Raw genomic sequence first — 17,081 nt, forward strand, 5'->3', positions numbered from 1 at the left:
CCAGCTACCTCTTTTTCAGAACCACCCCCTCAGTGCACATGGTGAGATTCCCAGCCTGTCCCACTGTCTATCACATTGGCCGGCTCCCGACCCCCACCACCTTGCCAGATCTTACCTGCCTTTTTTTCACTTCTTGACACTGGAGGAGAACTTACCCACTCCACATGGTAAATTATTCAAAGTATCGCTATACAGAATGCCGACTTCCGTGGATGACAACGGCTCCGGCGGAAGCGGCAGAGGCTGCGAGGCAGCCTGACGAGTTTTTAACAAGCCCGGTTCTGTGAGCTTCGCATGTGTTTCCTGGATTCTGGCTTCATTACTCATGTGACTGCCAAAACAGACACCCCAGCCCCCGATTCCCTGGAATCCACCTTCATTGCTAGACTGTTTCAAAACTGAGTTTGTTTTCCCAACATCTGTTCACGACACAGCAGTGAGTATCGACGTAACAAATGTGTGAAATCCTGACAGGATTCTTTCATCATGTAGGATTCATTTTTAGTCACACTTATTGTTGTGTAGAAAAACTGCTGTATTGATGCAGACTACAGTATGTTACATTAATGACAAAGCACACTTGAAGTCACTTGAATGTCCAGGTTCGCTGTGACTCCATACTGGATAAGTGGCTATGGGAGAAGAATGGAGACACATACAAGGTCCCGCAAACAGAACAGAAATAAAAATGGGAAACCATACAAAATAATCAGAAAAATAACCAGAATACCATAAAGCTGTGAACACTTCAAACTTTTCTCACTTAAGCACTGATCACCAGCTCAGAGTGACTGTATATGCTAATGTTGTCTGAGGTTTGATGTAAGCTGGGTCAGACTCATACCCTTAAAACTGGGTGAACCAGTGGTTAATGGAGAAACCTTATTCCTCACATATAAGATTTATATGATATAGTATCACTATATAGTTTTCAGAACAGATCAAGCCAGATCTAAGGGGGAGCATTTTTGACATATTTAATATTATGGCCCCACATGAGAGAGATGGTTTATTCCTTTTTAACACAGGGGTACTGATGGGTTACATCATCCCCATACAAAATATGGCAATATGATATTAAATGGCAGTATTTCCATCACTTGTAAGTGGTGCTTTTAAGCTTTAGTTTGCTTCTATCAGCAATTGTTTATGCACCTGAAGAATACACATACAATAACGTGTGTGTCTGTATGCAAAAAACATGTTCAATAACATGACATGGAGAAGTCCTCCCCCACCTCCAGGTGGCACAGTCTGCATTGTCTGCTCCACTGGTCCATGCAGCCAGCCAGAGGGGGCCCCCAGCGCCAGATCTGTCACAGCGCGGGAATGCAAGGGGGGAGCGTGCCAGGCACGTGTGGGTCATGTGCCACTGCGTCATGGCAACGCCTCCCCCCCACGCCTCCTCGGGCCGCCATTGCTTCTTTTGTGTGGTCCAAGGAAGGGAGTGGGAGGGAGAATCGGGGGGTGGGAGGGGGGGTGCATTTGGGGCAGCAGCTGGTTCTGGAGGGATCCTCACACGCGCTCTCCGTCTGCTGCCGGCCGCAGGCAGGCGGGACTTAATGATCCTCGGCATCCCATTGACGCGCGCGCCCCTTAAACAGACCGATTAGGGTGGTTTAGGGCAGCACGAAGAGCAGCTAAATTATTCATGCTACTTTAGCTCTGAGCCCCGGGATGGGGAAGCCCACAGAGCTGGGGGGTAGGGGGGCTGGTGCTTGCATGCACAAATGCACGGAGCAGGGACCCGTGACCTCAACCACCAGAAACATGTGCTGGTGTCCAGCACTCAGGCAGAGTCACACGCTCACGAGTGCATGCTAATGAACACACCCGCACACACATGCGTGTGCACACACACACACACACACACAAACACACACTTGAATTCAAATCTTTGTGGGGACCATCCATTCATTTCTAAGGGCAAAACCCTAATGCCAACAATGACAACCTTGCCTACCCGGCCCTAACCTTAACCATATCTTTATCGCATTGTGCAAACATTTGGTCCACACACACACACACACACACACACACACACACACACACACACACACACACAGACACAGACACACAGACACACAACCCAAATGTTACCCGGAAATGGGGGCCTCTGTTTCAGCCTCTGTTTATGAGACACCGGTGGGAGATGCATCACCCCCCAACCCCGCCCAAGCCACCCCCAGCCCATATTAGTTTCATTCTGACGCATACGGCTGAACCACCAACACCAGCCCAGGCCAGAAAGTGAAAGCACACTGAACATTGTTGCACACTTCATTTCCACCAGGGAGGCTCTGCCATTTTTTTACTGCTAACATCCAGTGCAGGGACGTGGGAAGCACTAATATTTAATTTGCCTTCATTCACTCGCCCCTAAAAAAACAGACCTTTACATGTACATGATTAAGTCGTATCCCCCACAATACCAAAATCTCTCCTCCGTCAGTGATGCAGTGTAAGTCCAAAGGGAGGTCAGTCAGTGTGGTATCAGTGACTGGCATGTGGCATGACAATGCTGCACACCACCCTCCATGAAGCCCATCCTGCCGTCAACTCTGCCACAGACAGCAGTGACTGGGGGGGGGGCAGAAAGTGAGAGTGAGCAGCGGGGCGGCGGTGCACGGTCAGCTGAGCGGGGAGATCTTGCGGCCAAAGGCTAGCGAAGGAGGTCCGCGGGGAGGCCGGCACTCACTCGCCCTCCTTCTGTCTCTTTCCCCTTATCCCCTAATTCTCAGGACCTCTGAGAGGGAGAGAGAGAGCTCTCACACACACACACACACACACACACACACACACACACACAGAGCACACGGCCACCATGCGCAGAGCAGCCCAGGGCTTGGGGCCTGGGGCTGCCGGCAGCTCTGATCTCTGAATCCCAGCCACGGTGCTCAGAAGCCGGCTGTATCCGAGCTGTATTAGGACTGCTCAAAAAGACTGTCCGGCCAAAAAGCCTCAGGGTCCCACAGAGTCCGAAGCATCATCCTGCAGTCAGCAGGAGCAGCTTTCTGAGGATGTAAACGAAGCGGGCAGCCAAGAGGTTGAAGCACAGGAGGGCTGATACCCAACAGCAAACCATTACACTGCCAATGTATATACTGACATATACTGTAGTGGAGGATGGATTGAGGGGTAGATGGAGGGATGGATGAAGGGAAGGACGGAGGGTTGGCTTTATACACACAGATGAATTCGGCAAGATACACTGATGTAAAGTGAATCAGCGGGGGTGTGCGAGATGCAAATGAGCTGTTTCGAAATGATAACAAGCGACTCGGCGGCCCACAAGACAGCAGCACCTCCCGTGCGGTGAGGAGGTGCGAGGAGCAAGGAGCCCGGACTTCATCACACATGCAGCGCAAATTGGCAGCAGTGTTTGTGTGTGTGTGTGTGTGTGCGTGTGTGTATACGCATGTTTGTGTGTGTGTGTGTGTGTGTATACGCATGTTTGTGTGTGTGTGTGTGTGTGTGTGTATACGCATGTTTGTGTGTGTGTGTGTGTGTGTGTGTATACGCATGTTTGTGTGTGTGTGTGTGTGTGTGTGTGTATACGCATGTTTGTGTGTGTCAGATTTGCATTACCAGCTGACCAACTGTATCCACAATGTGCTGAAAACCTGTTATTTGATGTTGCCGGGATAATTTTTTTGGTCCACACAAGGGGAAATTCAATACACTCTGGGCCTGCAATCAAAAAACTAAAAATGCCAAAAGACTTGTACTTTGTTTGGTTATTTATGGTTAAGGTTAGGGCTGGATAGAGGTTAAGGTCATCATGTTGGGATTAGGTTTTACCCACAGAAATGTATGGAGAGTCCCCACAAAGATGAGTACAGGTCTCTGTGTGTGTGTGCCAACGTAAACAAATTTCACTAGATTTGTAGGAACAAACACTACAAATGTCTCAAATAGTATTTTAACTCAAAACTGGCTCAGTGTGAACAATCTCATTAAGAGTCTAATTTAATTAAGAAGTAATTAAAGTACATATTTTAAGGAAACTGCACATGGTGATGAATGTCATCAGTTTTGGAGTTTCGTCATGGTGGGATTCAATATGTATTCATGTAAGAGGGAAGAGGAACTCCCACAATGACTGTGGCTGACGTTTTCCTGGGTGCGGGGAGCTGGACATGCGCAAGGGGAAGTGGAAAGTTATGTGACGAGCTGGCCAATTACCAGTACCAGGAGCCCATTTAAACAGGTGAGACCTGTGATGAAGTTTTTTGACTGGTTAGTCACTTCTAAGGGGTGAACCTGGACACATTAATGTGTTTTGAAGAGTGACTTGGGACTAGTTAATGGCTTTCAAGGGGTGAGTTTAGCCTAGTTGCGGGGTGCTAAAGAGTGAACTTAGATTATCTGCAGGGCTTTGAGAAACAGGATTACTTCTACGTGTGGGTTGTGAATTAGTTACTGGCTTTTGAAAAGATGTTTTGAGCTAAATATTAAAGCATGTGTCTCCACTATGCCAGATCACTGGTAGAGTTTCAGTTGTTAAGCATCATGCATGTTTGAAACAAGACAGCCGTGACAAACGTCTGTCAGCATGGTGCAGAGCAGCCCCAAGCACATCCCCAAGCACATCCCCAAGCACATCCCCAAGCACATCCCCAAGCACACCCCCAAGCACATCCCCAAGCACACCCCCAGCCAGCTTCCTCACTCACAGGCTCTGAACACCGCCGTATGGACTTCACCATCCCGGAGTACGCTGTGGTGGGTAATAACCGCTTCGTATCCTCTCTCTTTCCGTGGCACCACCATGCCCGCTCCCCAGGAGCCTCACGCCAGCTCCGCGGAGGCGACCTGAGCGGGCACAGCCGTCTGGCAGGTCCCCCTGCACATTTCACACGGCTGGCAGAGGCGACGTTAGCAGATCTGACAACAGAAATGTCACCTTGCTCTGCACATGCTAATTGCACCTCGCAGACGGATATAAATATCTGTTCACAGACCGGGACCTGGATTTCATTTCTAGAAGTTTCTGGCAGAACTGGCTCAGCTTTCGATACCAGGACCGGAGGAGCCTGGGCAGCAGGAATACGCTATTTTGGGGACCCCACTGTAATGCTGTCTTGGATGCTGTCCCCTCCGCTGTGACTATTATCATTGAATGAGCAATGGTGGTCAAAGCACCAGCCAGGGCAGTTACATTTTCAACCTTTAAACAGATTAGTTAACCCTAGTGAATACAAAATACTGCATCCAACACCATCATATGACCACAGACATCCATAGCTCCATGTCTCCCCATAAGGTCCTCTGCAGCACCAACAGACCCCCAGGTCATGTGTCCCTTCTTCTGACAGGAGAACACCATAAACACAGCATCCTCTGAGGTGCCCGTCTACCAGCGCAGCCTGTAGGATTCCGGGGCGCCCCTGAATGCCCTGCATGCATTTTGAAACCTGCACTTAAATCAGTTGCAGAATATTTCTCATGGTGGTGACCCGTTTTTTGGTAGCAACCAAGCACCACCAGCCGGCAGCCTAATCACCGCTCCACAGTCTTGCTAAATATAGCCTCCCGTCCCCTCCATTCAGACAGTTTAAACAATGGTCACGACGCGAGCTTTCGGCGGGGAGCTCGCAGATTTACACTGCCAGTTTCCGAAGGCACAGAACCCCGGTGCCAATTCAAAACAGTGACCACAACGGTCCGGCATGGATCTGAGAGGGAGATAAGGAGGTGTACGGAGAATTAGTATGTGCTTGGAGAAGAACAAAACCCCTGCAACCTCCAAAATGCCTTTCATTTTCCTTCTCTCCCATTTAAGGGAGCCTAGCACTGGTTCCTATGGAAACGGGCCTAAACCGAGTGGCAGCAGATGGAAGGAGAGCTGCAGGTCTAAATTTATCCCCCAGCATCCTCCCTGAGTACAGACACACGCTGGCGAGAGGAAGTGGAGGGACGGCCTGCCTGCCGCGGCCCGCTCCCCCAGCACCACACACCCCCGCACACCCCCACTGACACCCCCACTTTTTAAACACCAATGACAGGGAACACAGAGACGGCCTCTTCCAGCACACGAAGCCTCCCTCGTACCACACACACGCTACCAAGCAGACCTCTCCATCTCACATGTTTGTGAGGGTCAGCTGGCCGCTTTGGAAGTGCCTCTCTCATTGCCAAGCTCACGCATCACGCAACAGCCTACTCCTGCTGTATTAAAGGTGCTTCTGCATACCCATCGACAAGAGGAAGAGAGAGAGAGCCCTCACTCCCTCACTCACACACACACACACACACACACGGCCACCAAAAGCAGAGTGTCCCATCAAACAGAATCAACAAGCATAGCTTTCTGAGTTCACGTCACTCACTACCCAGGCCCTGTGCCCTGTCACCTGACCACGCTAAGCCACTGGGTGCCTCACGGAGAGCAGCAAGAATAAAGTGTAAGAGGTTGCACGGGATCACGAAAGACAGAAACACCGCTGAACGTTTGTTCTCAGCCGTGTTCCACGTGTAAGTCACTTAACCACAGCGCTGCAGAAACTTTACCTACAGGCTTTCCTTCATAGCGGATGTTTGCCGTACAGATAAAATGTAACGCAATACAGGAGGCTGTCCTGGTGAGACCCGATAACCAAAGCAAACACGAAAGACTATTTGTTTCTTTAAGACTGATTGAGTGCGAGCGACAAGCTTGCTCTGGCATTTCCAGAACATCTGCTAGCCCAACCTCCAGGTGACTGTAAGGTGTCCAAAGATGCCAGAATGAGGGAAAAAATGGGGGGACACAGGTTAACAAGTGTTCCAAGATGGCCTGCAAGCAATTTCTCTTCTAAATGAATCACCTAGTCATAAAGGAATCAATTCCACCCAAAGCTACACGTTGGAAATTCTGATGTTTCTCTTAGAAATAAGGTACCTCTATTATGGCATAAACCAAATCAAGCTGAACGTCTGGATCTGGAACCTCCTCTAACCCTCAGAGTAATGATCTGCTTTCCAAAAAAACACAGAACTTTCCAATAACAACTCAGAGTCATAAAGAACAAGGAAAACACCTGAGCTGCCGCGAAGAGAACGAAACGGTTCACATTTCCTGGATGCTTTCTAGTATGGGGTCCACAGCCGAGGAGAATCGTTAAGAAGCGGCTGACGAGGTCATGGGCTGGCAAAGGCGGTAGCTGCAGACACGCCGGTGAGTAGAGCCCATGAAAACAGAACGTCCAAAGGTGGCACTGGGTTTTATACCCCAATGAGTCTGGTGTTCACTGCCCCTGGCTCTAGTGCACTGCGCTTAGCCAAGCCTGACATTCTCTGCAAGCTTCCAGCCTTATATTCTTCATTAATATCACATGCATACTGATTTTTCCTCTGTTAGACAGCTGATGTGAGAACTCTGTCTTTATCTGTTATTGTGCTTCCAGCTCAGGACAAATGCCTTTAACAAATGTCATCCAGATCCGTGGATGGAAGTCGATTTTCAAACAAATGCTACCACCTGCTGGAGTTTTCACCCTTGCCCCTTCAAACCCCTTTGCAGCACTTGTATGGCTTCCAGAAGCAGACAGGTAAATAATACAACCCTGGCCCCAAAGGCTAGTTGCTGTGTTTAAAAAGAGTGAAAATGGCTACCAGGAGTGGAATATAAACATAAGGAGGGATAGGAATAAAGAAAACAAAACATGGTGCTAGGAGGAGCCAGAGAAAGCCAAGACCCAATCATGCATAGCAGATGAAAATTCACATCCATGTGAGGAACAGGAACAGCCCACTGCCCTGTGGAGCTGTGAGCTACACGCTCCAGGGCCGTCTGTCAGTCCGAACAGTGCTCCATTCCATAGAAACGGTCCGCACAACCAGGACCTATGTCTCCGGTGCTGTGGAAGGGCCCTGTCAGCTCAACGAAGCATTGACTGGCTTCTGGGAAGGTGTAGCTTACACTCCGCCAGAGCTGCAGGAGCCACAAATGTACTGTGCCAAGTGATGCTAAAGCATAATGAATGTAACGAGCAGCAGGCGAGGGTAAACGCGGCATGTGATCACTCACGGCTTCTAAAGGCCTATCACAGCAAAAGCTTGCTGAAAACCCAAGATGGGCTGTGGCCACGAACGAGGTATAAAATCCAATCATTCATGCGAGATGCAAATACAGCTGTTTAACTCCTAATTATGCAGTTTAAACACTGGGAGCGCAAAAAATAAGTTTCAGTGTCAAACCTTTTCAGGCAACATGTATGCTGTGGTTTGCAGAGAAAACATTTCTATAGACGGAGATGTAGTATGAGAATCTAAGCTTGGCAAACATACACTCCACTCAAACAAATGTGAGCACAAGCATACAATGTCAGGAACAGAGGCACCACAGGTGTCCTCTGATATTATTAGTCTTCTACAAATCCCCTTAAATTCATAATTACACTTTGTCTAGTTCCTCCACTGTTAAGCTTTGAAAAAAGACACCTAAGTCGGCTTCATCTAAAAGTTTCAATCATAATTCAAGATAGCATGAAGTCGGCCGGTACCGGAAGATATTCACACACGCTGTCAGCAGTCACATGACTTTTGAACCCTGTCTTGACTCCTCTGGGTTCCTGGGTATCGAATCCACAAGCGGGGTAGCCCGGGGGGATCGGGTCATCCTGAGCTATGAGGTCATCGCCCGCGTAATGTGCACACAGAAAGCCATTGATTCAGCATGTCTTTTGGATGAAGGAACTTCATTTTATGCAGGGTTTCTAAAACACTGCATAATATTATTAAATAATTATATGCTGTCAATATTCATCATATTACAAATATAATGAAATACAATGAAACAACATAAACAAAACACAAAATTACCATTTAAATTTAAATTGAGAAAAAAAAAAAAAAAAAATATATATATATATATATATATATATATATATATATATATATAAATAAAACACCTTAAATTATAAATCCTGCTTGTGTGTGTGTGTTTCTCTATATAAAACTGTGTTCTGTAAAGACAGGAAGACTGAACAGATCTGTAATACTACAGTGGTCACACAATGCCTTTTTACACACATTCCCCGCAGCCCAAAAAGGCAGGAAGACTCAGTAAATCCCTGACATTTGGACAATCACATATCAGGAATCACCCTTCCCTTATCATGTACAAAGAAATTTAAGACTGCCCCCCCTCCGCCTACCTGGGGTCCCGGCCGTAAGGAGGTGTCCCCGTGCTCACACTCCCGCTCTGCACCTCAGTCTCCCAAAGCTCGCTGCCAAGTGAGCCGGCGAGATGCGTGCATGTGTATTTAAAAAAGGGTCCTCCCACTCCGTTGAAACACACACACACACACACACACACACACACAAACACGCAAACACACCCGCGCACTAGCTCTCTCGCACATGCACACACCGGTGCTGAGAGGCGCGGCAACTGCCGTGTCGTTGGGGGGGAAGGCTGTCGGCGGGCGCGGTGCGGAGTGGCCAGGCAAGTGAGTAAGGAGAGAACCCGCGTACAGGCGATTCATTCATTAAAAGGGAGCGCGAGAGAGAGAGAGAGAGAGAGAGAGAGAGGGTGGTAAGGAGTGAGAGCGACAGCACCGGCCCCCTCTGCAGGACTCAGGCGGTACATCAACGAGCGGCGGCAGCAGCCGTAGCACAAAGGGAGTCAGAGAAACAGCATCTGTGCCCCCCCACCACACACACACACACACACACACACTCACCAGCCAGGGCATCCTGGTGGAGAGAAGGAAAGGGCTGGGGGTACGCGTCCCGCACCTGGCAGCAGGTAGTCCCTTCGGGGTCGGAAATCAGCCTGGGAATCTGTGGAAAAGAGAGGGAGAGAGTGCGGGTATGTGGGTTTGTGTTTGACTGAGAGAGAGGGAGGGAGGGAGAGAGGGAGGGCAGGAGAGAGAGAAAGGGAGGGAGGGAGGGAGGGAGAGAAAAAGGCAGCGAGAGTGAATGAGCGTGAAAGAACAGGGATTGTGAAACAAGGGGAAGTGAAAGAGACTCAGTCCGTATCCTTCAGTAGGGGGCAGCTGGTCAGGCAGAGAGGTAACAGCGAGCAACACCCCCCACCCCCAGTACTCAGTGCCTACCTGCACCGGCAAGAAGAGCCAAAAGAGAGCAGCGGAACGGCCGATTGCAAAAGCCACGTCTGAAAAGCAGCAGAACAACTAACTGCAAACACTGCGTCTGAAGGTGAAAGCAGCAGAATGGACCGGAATGCTGGTGTCTCAGCTGCTCGTGGTGTGTGTGTGTGTGTGTGTGTGTGTGTGTGTGTGTGTCTGTGAGAGAGAGAGAGAGAGAGAGAGAGAGAGAGAGAGTGTATCGACTCTCTTTTGCAATGAGACGAGGAGGTGGGGGTAGGAGACATTTGTAAAAATTAGTCACATGAGAAGCTCCATATTTGGGCAGTGACATCACGGGAAGTTACTCTGGAGTCACGGGTGACCAGCTTGAGATAAGGGGTGGATACTGTGTGTGAGTGCGTGTGCGTGTGTGTGCGTGTGTTTGTGGATGCATTTTTGTCATTGTTCCTCACCGGGCACGGCCCACTTCCTGCTGCCGGGCCGAGCCAGAGCAGGGATTCCCTGGCTGCGTTTCAAGTGCTCGGAGCCCTGAGGAGAGGCTTGCATAGCACTGGCGTGAGAACATGGAAAACACCTTCTCACTCACAACGAGGTCAGAGGTCATGTCGGAGAACATGCCAGGGCAAGCTAGCGCCATGACTGTGAAGGAAATAGCAGACATGCTTTCCGTAGATGAGGCCCGAGTGGAAGGTATGGCAAGATCAGGGATGCTGAACATTGTGGTGCCAGAACCACAGAATCTGATATATCAGATGATCACAGCGAATCAATCAAAATTTACCCACCACTAACACACAAAGGACTCCAAGATAAGCACTTGAGGCCAGGGTTACCAAAGATGATTCTGGGTGCCACCTCAAACGTGTACAACACCTTCCTCCATTATGGGGCAGTGCAGGAAGCACATTCCCTGTCAAGTCTTCGTCAAACTGATGAAACCACATAAGACGAGGTACAGGAAGGGGCCTACAGTCACCAAATGTGACTCATTCCTTTACTTTGCCCACATGTCAGCAGAAACATCACTGATTCGAATCAGCAGAACAGTCACTGACACTTTTAGAATGTGCTGGAGCCTGCAATCTCTACCACCAGACAGTCACAAAGTCTAACCATTAACTCACCTTCCAGATCCTCAAGAAACCCCTCTGAAGACATTTCAGCTCATGCAGCTTCATTCCAAGCTTCTCTGTGTTCATTATAAAACAGAGGGAGATCCTTTCCTGTTTAGGCAAGCCCACACAATTTGTCTGGTTCTACAGAAAAGAAGCGATAGTGCCAAACAGCATCTGTGCCCCTATACAGACGTATAATCTCGTAAGGTGTCATTGATGCTGCAGGTCTTGATAAATGCTTGTTTGCTTTCACTGCAGCACTTTGCAGTGTTAAAGAGATTTTTAGAAAAACATCAGGACACCTGTTAATCCCGATTAACATGGTATCAGTCAAATTATACATTCCAGGATGAATGTCTGTACCACATTCCCTTAATTTTCACACAGTACAGTTTAGTTACTCCACTGAAAAAAATAATCAAACTTTAGGTCATACTAACTGAGGAGAAATGTGTTTATACACATTTTTAATCAATAATTTCATTTCACACTGTATTCAAATCTAAAAATGGCCACCACATCACTGCAGCTAATGCTCCCAGTGCATTGACACTATCTGTTTTCAGGATAAACAGCACTAGTCATCCTATTACATACTACAGACAAATATACTATCAACACACTCCATAGTAACCATGTGTTTGTATGGTAAAGAAGAGCACCAAAAATCAGGTGTTTTGTGCCCCTGTTTGGGCTTTTTTGATATTGCTCATCTCTGTAGATGTGGGGGATGCTTTCCGGCTAGCTGTTCTCCCCACTGTCTGCATGGTATCCAGAGGGGTGTGGAGCAGCCCTAGTCAAACTCCCCTCACCTGACAGACCGTGCAGGTGGGGAGATCGTCACATGACTGCCTGCCTTCTGTCTTCCAGTGAATTACATCTGACACGCCAAGCAGGGTCTTTCCTGGCAAGGTCACTGTGACGGTATCACAAGAACTCCCACGTGCTCTGAAAACATTAAGATCATCACAAACAAGCAAGTACCAGTCACTGATTATCCTCAGATACATTAAATGCTACGCTAAACGACAGAGCAGCTACCAGTCATTGATTATCCTCAGATACGTTAAATGCTACGCTAAACGACAGAGCAGCTACCAGTAATTGATTATCTTCAGATACGTTAAATACAATGATTAAGACTAGAGCAGCTACCAGCCACCAATTATTATCAAAAACGTTAAACAGTCAAGCAGCTACTAGTCACTGATTATGCTGAAATATGTTAAAAGGCAGAGCAGCTACCAGTCAGTAATTGTGGTCAAATACATTAAACATTAGAGTAGCTACCAGTGCTGAAATACGTTAAAAGCTAGCGCAGCTACAAGTGACTGATTATTCTCAGACACATTAAATGCTACGCTAAATGATAGCGCAGTTACCAGTGACTAATTATTTTCAGATACGTTAAATGCTATGATGAACGCTAAAGCAGCTACAGTACCAGCCACTGATTATGCTCAAATACGTTAAACAATCGAGCAGCTACTAGACACTGATTATGCTGAAATATGTTAAAAGCCAGAGCAGCTACCAGGCAGTAATTTTGGTCAAATATGTTAAACAGTAGAGTAGCTACCAGTGCTGAAATACGTTAAAAGTTAGCGCAGCTATCAGTGACTGATTATGCTCAAATACGTTAAACAGTAGAGTAGCTACCAGTGCTGAAATACGTTAAAAGTTAGCGCAGCTATCAGTGACCGATTATGCTCAAATACGTTAAACAGTAGAACACCTACCAGTCACTAATTATACAATACATTAAAAACATAAGAAATTTACAAATGAGAGGAGGACATTTGGCCCATCAAGCTCGTTTGGGGAGAACTCAACTAATAGCTCAGAGCTGTTAAAATCTTATCTAGCTCTGATTTAAAGGAACCCAAGGTTTTAGCTTGCAATACACTAACCGGACGACTATTCCATACTCTAACTACACGCTGTGTACAGAAGTGCTTTCTGAAATTCATTTTAAAATGTTCTCCTTCCAATTTCCACCTAAACATTACAGCAGTTACCAGTCACTGATTATCCTCAAATACGTTAAATCGTAGAGCAGCTACCAGTCACTGGTTAAGTAGTTAAGCTCAAACACACCATTTACTAAAGGATCCTCAAAGAGAGAACAGAGTGAACGGCGTGAGCAAATCAAACAAATGAACTAACGGTGCACGCAGAGAACGGAACAAATGGTGCTAATGGAGAGAACAGAGACAACGGAGAGAACGGAGAGAATGGAGGAAACAACGCAAACGAGGTGAACAGAAAGGTCAGAGCAAAAGAGCAAACAGAATGAAAGGAGAAAACCAAGCAAACAGAAACAAAAGCGAGAATGGAGTGAACACAGCACTCCTCCAGTCATTCAATTAAGCCAGCGGCCCAAGGAAAAGTTGTAGAGAGGAGAATCCCAGTGTGGCCGTGTCCAACATCCTCCTCACCTTCCTGCATCAAGGGGCAGATCTATGGCAAGACGGGAAGTTTTCCAATAATTTTATAAATATAAATTAAAAAAGAAACGAGATAAAAAAATTCAGGTTTGGATTTTCCCAACAACCATCAGCGCATCATTACGAGACGACTGACTGGCTGTCCACGGCATTTTCAGGCCCCCATAAGGCAGAGGACTTTAGTGAGGGCGCAGCCCAGCCCTGAAAGGCCGCCCTGCCAGAAGCCAGGACCACCACAGGGCGGCAGGGAAGAGGACTGTACCAAAGACACATACACATGCAAGCATGAACACATTTAGCCCCTGTGTGCACTTAAAGCAGCTACCTTGCTCACAAGTCTAAGTCAATGATGTCCATTGCCTTGACCACTGTTTTTTCTAAACTCTGCCAAGTGTAGTCTTCCAGAAGTTTAAATCAGCATGACAACTATATACCACTAGAACTACTAAGCTTCTCACTTAAATCCAAAGATCTGATTGCTTCCGAAAACGTCAATGTGCCAAAGTGTGTCTGAAAATGAAAATTAGGGGAAGCGCTGTGACTGGATGTACACATAGATTGAGTGAACAGTCTATAGATGAGACTTCACATGGCCAACCAAACATTTTCCCTGGATTCATTATTTCAAGCAAAAAGGCAAGAAAGACTGGACTGGATATTGAAAGCTGACTAAACGACACTAGTGATAAAGTCATTTTAGAATTATTTTGGTTAGTGCAATGAGGAGTCAAAGAATAGCCTGACTCACAGCAAACTCTCGAAGGACAGAGTCGTGCTCTTCACGGGAAATGAAGGCTGACTGCTACATGTGCTTTTCACATCCAGTCACAACACAACAGGGTTATTTCATTCTTTCATGGTCTGACTACCTGGAAAAAAAGCAACATGTACACATCCTAAAGAGAAGAATAAAAACAGCTAAATTAACTACGGGATTAGAACTTTGTCCCTTTGGCTCTACCGAGGCACAAGGCTGTACTCCCTCTTCAGCTTTGACTGTGTGGGCAAATCCATAAGCAGCTGCATCATCAAGTATGATGATGACTCCACGGCAACTGGTCTCTTTGCATATAATGATGAATTCACATACATGTGGCAGACCTGGTGGATGGTGCCACAATAATAACTGCATTCTGAGCATCAATAAAACAAAGGGGATTATTGTGGAGATCACACACCAATCGCCATTCACGGCTTCCCTGAAGGAACAGTAAGGAACTTCATGTTCCCCAGCTTTCAGATGTCAGAGAAGCTGAGGTGGACAGAAAACACTGAATCAATCTCACCAAATGCCGCCAGGACTTTCCCTTTGTGAAACAGCTATTGAAGTGCATGGTGAGCAAAGGCAGATTTACCCCCATTTCCAGCACCACTGACAGTGCCCTTACCCAAGATATCACGGTACACTGCAGCCACAGGTGAGTCCAGTAAAGAAGATCAAAGAGATCAAACTGCCATCTATTGACCAGATATACATCAACCACTGCTGCTACAAAGCCCATATATGGGTATAGTACATAGAGGTATACACAAGTAGGCTATAATGTACATGGCAGCCAAGTTAGCAAAGCCAAAAGCTGTTTTCACCCTGGATTTGTTAGGAAGGCCATTATTCGAAACACTGACCACCATATTCAAGAATAGTCATCACCATCCTGGAATGGACACTGAAGCGTGTGATATTTAAGTTTTTAGATCTTAGAATCCGCAAAGTAGTATTTAACTTGTATTTGAATAGGCAGACTCAGAAGACATGTAACAGACATGTGGCAAGATCACCCAGATTCTAATAGTTATCTGCATGTGTTTCATCCACCCAGCTACTAGCTATTAATATGATGCTGCTTGGTTTTCTAATTAAATTTAAATTATCACTAAGCTGAAACATACATATGTTGAAGGGTATGGATGAATGAATAGAGCACTGATCATCTTTCAAAGCACCCATGTACTCACTGGCATGGGAGGGTGGGGGGGGGCGGCAGCGGTTTTGCTGATTGGTCGATCAGATAACGTTCAATGGCAGCACTCACAGGATAGAGGGGACTCACAAGCTGGGCTGGGGGTGTGTGGCAATAATGAGGTGAGCTGGAATTTATACACTGGATCGGGGTGGGGGGCAGTGGGTTTACACTCCTGGGTGGATGTGTACTTTCAGGGGGGGTCCACACACTCTATCATTCTGTCTCGCTCTGAGGCTTCCCCCCCACCCCATTTATGCACAGCCATAATCCTCTGTCTCCTCTTTACTGCTTCAAAAAGTAATAAATTGGTTCCTCTTCCTCCTTACTCACTATCATCCCTTCCTCGCAACCCCCCCTCCTCGATCTTGGAGGTGGAGGTCATCCCTCAACGGGAGCGTTGTGGTGATAACCTTCCGATGGCTGCCTTGTGCCTACCTCAATGTGCTCTTTGTGGGGGCTGGCAGCCTAGCGGGGTGCAGGATCAGCACGGCAGTCAGCTGGGACGCCACGCTCCCCGGCCCCAGACACCGGCCGTTCTTGCCCGGGGATTTCGTGCATCCGTCTCTCTTTTGTTTCTTGTTCTTCTGCGAAAACAGAGGACCTTTTCAATGGCAGAGACGCAGGGAAGCGTCTACTCCGAGATCAGACAATTCCTCAACCACGAGGGTAACTGTACCAAACAATGACCAGCTCCTGCTTCCTGAATATACGCACAGTTTGACTGGAACAGCTGCATAACCCTATCATGCATGACTCTGCATTAGGTGACTAGTAAATATGACCGGAAGTGGAAAAAAATGCATTGTGTGTCCACAGCTTGTTGAGTTCCAGGGCTACCATCTCCACCCCCCACCTTAGAGGGACTGTCCCACAGCAACCCCTGGAGCCACTGAGACAGATGTTGTGGGAGGGATATGCCAGTGAGGTCCCCCCCCCCCCCCACTGCCAAATGCCCAGACAAGGGCAACCCTCCAAAGGACTCGTTTTCCTTTGTACTCTTAGGTTACTGGGGAATACTCCAGGTTATTCTCTCTGGCCATCACCATATACAATGCAGAAGAGGCAGCCATTAAAGGAATGACCCCTTCTCCACAGAGGGTCAAAGGTCATTAGTCTGAGCGAAAACAAATATTGAACAAAGATAATGAAATGTGTAAAAATCCACTATGGCAGTGTGTCTGTGTATGTATGTGTTACTCATGTAGGTATTATTCTGTGATAAAAACCTCTTATTTTGACATTGCGGGGATCTTTTTTTTCCAGTGCCCACAAGGTCTGAGAGCTCCTCACCATATCACCGTATCAGAGTCTGCCAGAGTGATAAAGCCAAACCCATCTGTTTGATAGATGTATGATATGTATCACATATCCACTATGTCCAAGGACAAAAACAGATCAGCCCTGGTAAAACCAGCAGCTATTCAATTAATTTCTAAAGCTTACAAAAACATTTTTATTGATCTTCACAAATTAATCTGCCAGGTGGGCCTACAAAACTACCACACTGAGTTCCCCAGA

At 47.2% G+C, this 17,081-nt stretch overlaps 1 protein-coding gene across 11 annotated transcripts in view; it reads right to left on the minus strand.

The window, feature by feature from the left end:
- LOC125748732 (transcription factor HIVEP3) overlaps positions 1-17,081 on the minus strand; it is a 98,442-nt gene that overhangs the window by 22,340 nt on the left and 59,021 nt on the right. For 4 of the 11 annotated variants that reach the window (XM_049025243.1, XM_049025240.1, XM_049025239.1 and 1 more), the window contains exons 3-4: positions 15,999-16,147; positions 9,669-9,768 (exon numbers count right to left, since the gene is read on the minus strand). The exons of 1 other annotated variant lie outside the window; for it this stretch is intronic. The gene's annotated coding sequence lies outside the window, so the exon portion shown is untranslated. Of the gene's footprint in view, positions 1-9,140; positions 9,624-9,668; positions 9,769-10,043; positions 10,209-15,998; positions 16,148-17,081 lie in introns of those variants that run through there. 6 more of the 11 variants (XM_049025246.1, XM_049025245.1, XM_049025242.1 and 3 more) reach the window with 4 other exon arrangements.

Source organism: Brienomyrus brachyistius, chromosome 9 (genome assembly GCF_023856365.1).
Source record: "Brienomyrus brachyistius isolate T26 chromosome 9, BBRACH_0.4, whole genome shotgun sequence".
NCBI classification, from domain to species: Eukaryota; Metazoa; Chordata; class Actinopteri; order Osteoglossiformes; family Mormyridae; genus Brienomyrus; species Brienomyrus brachyistius.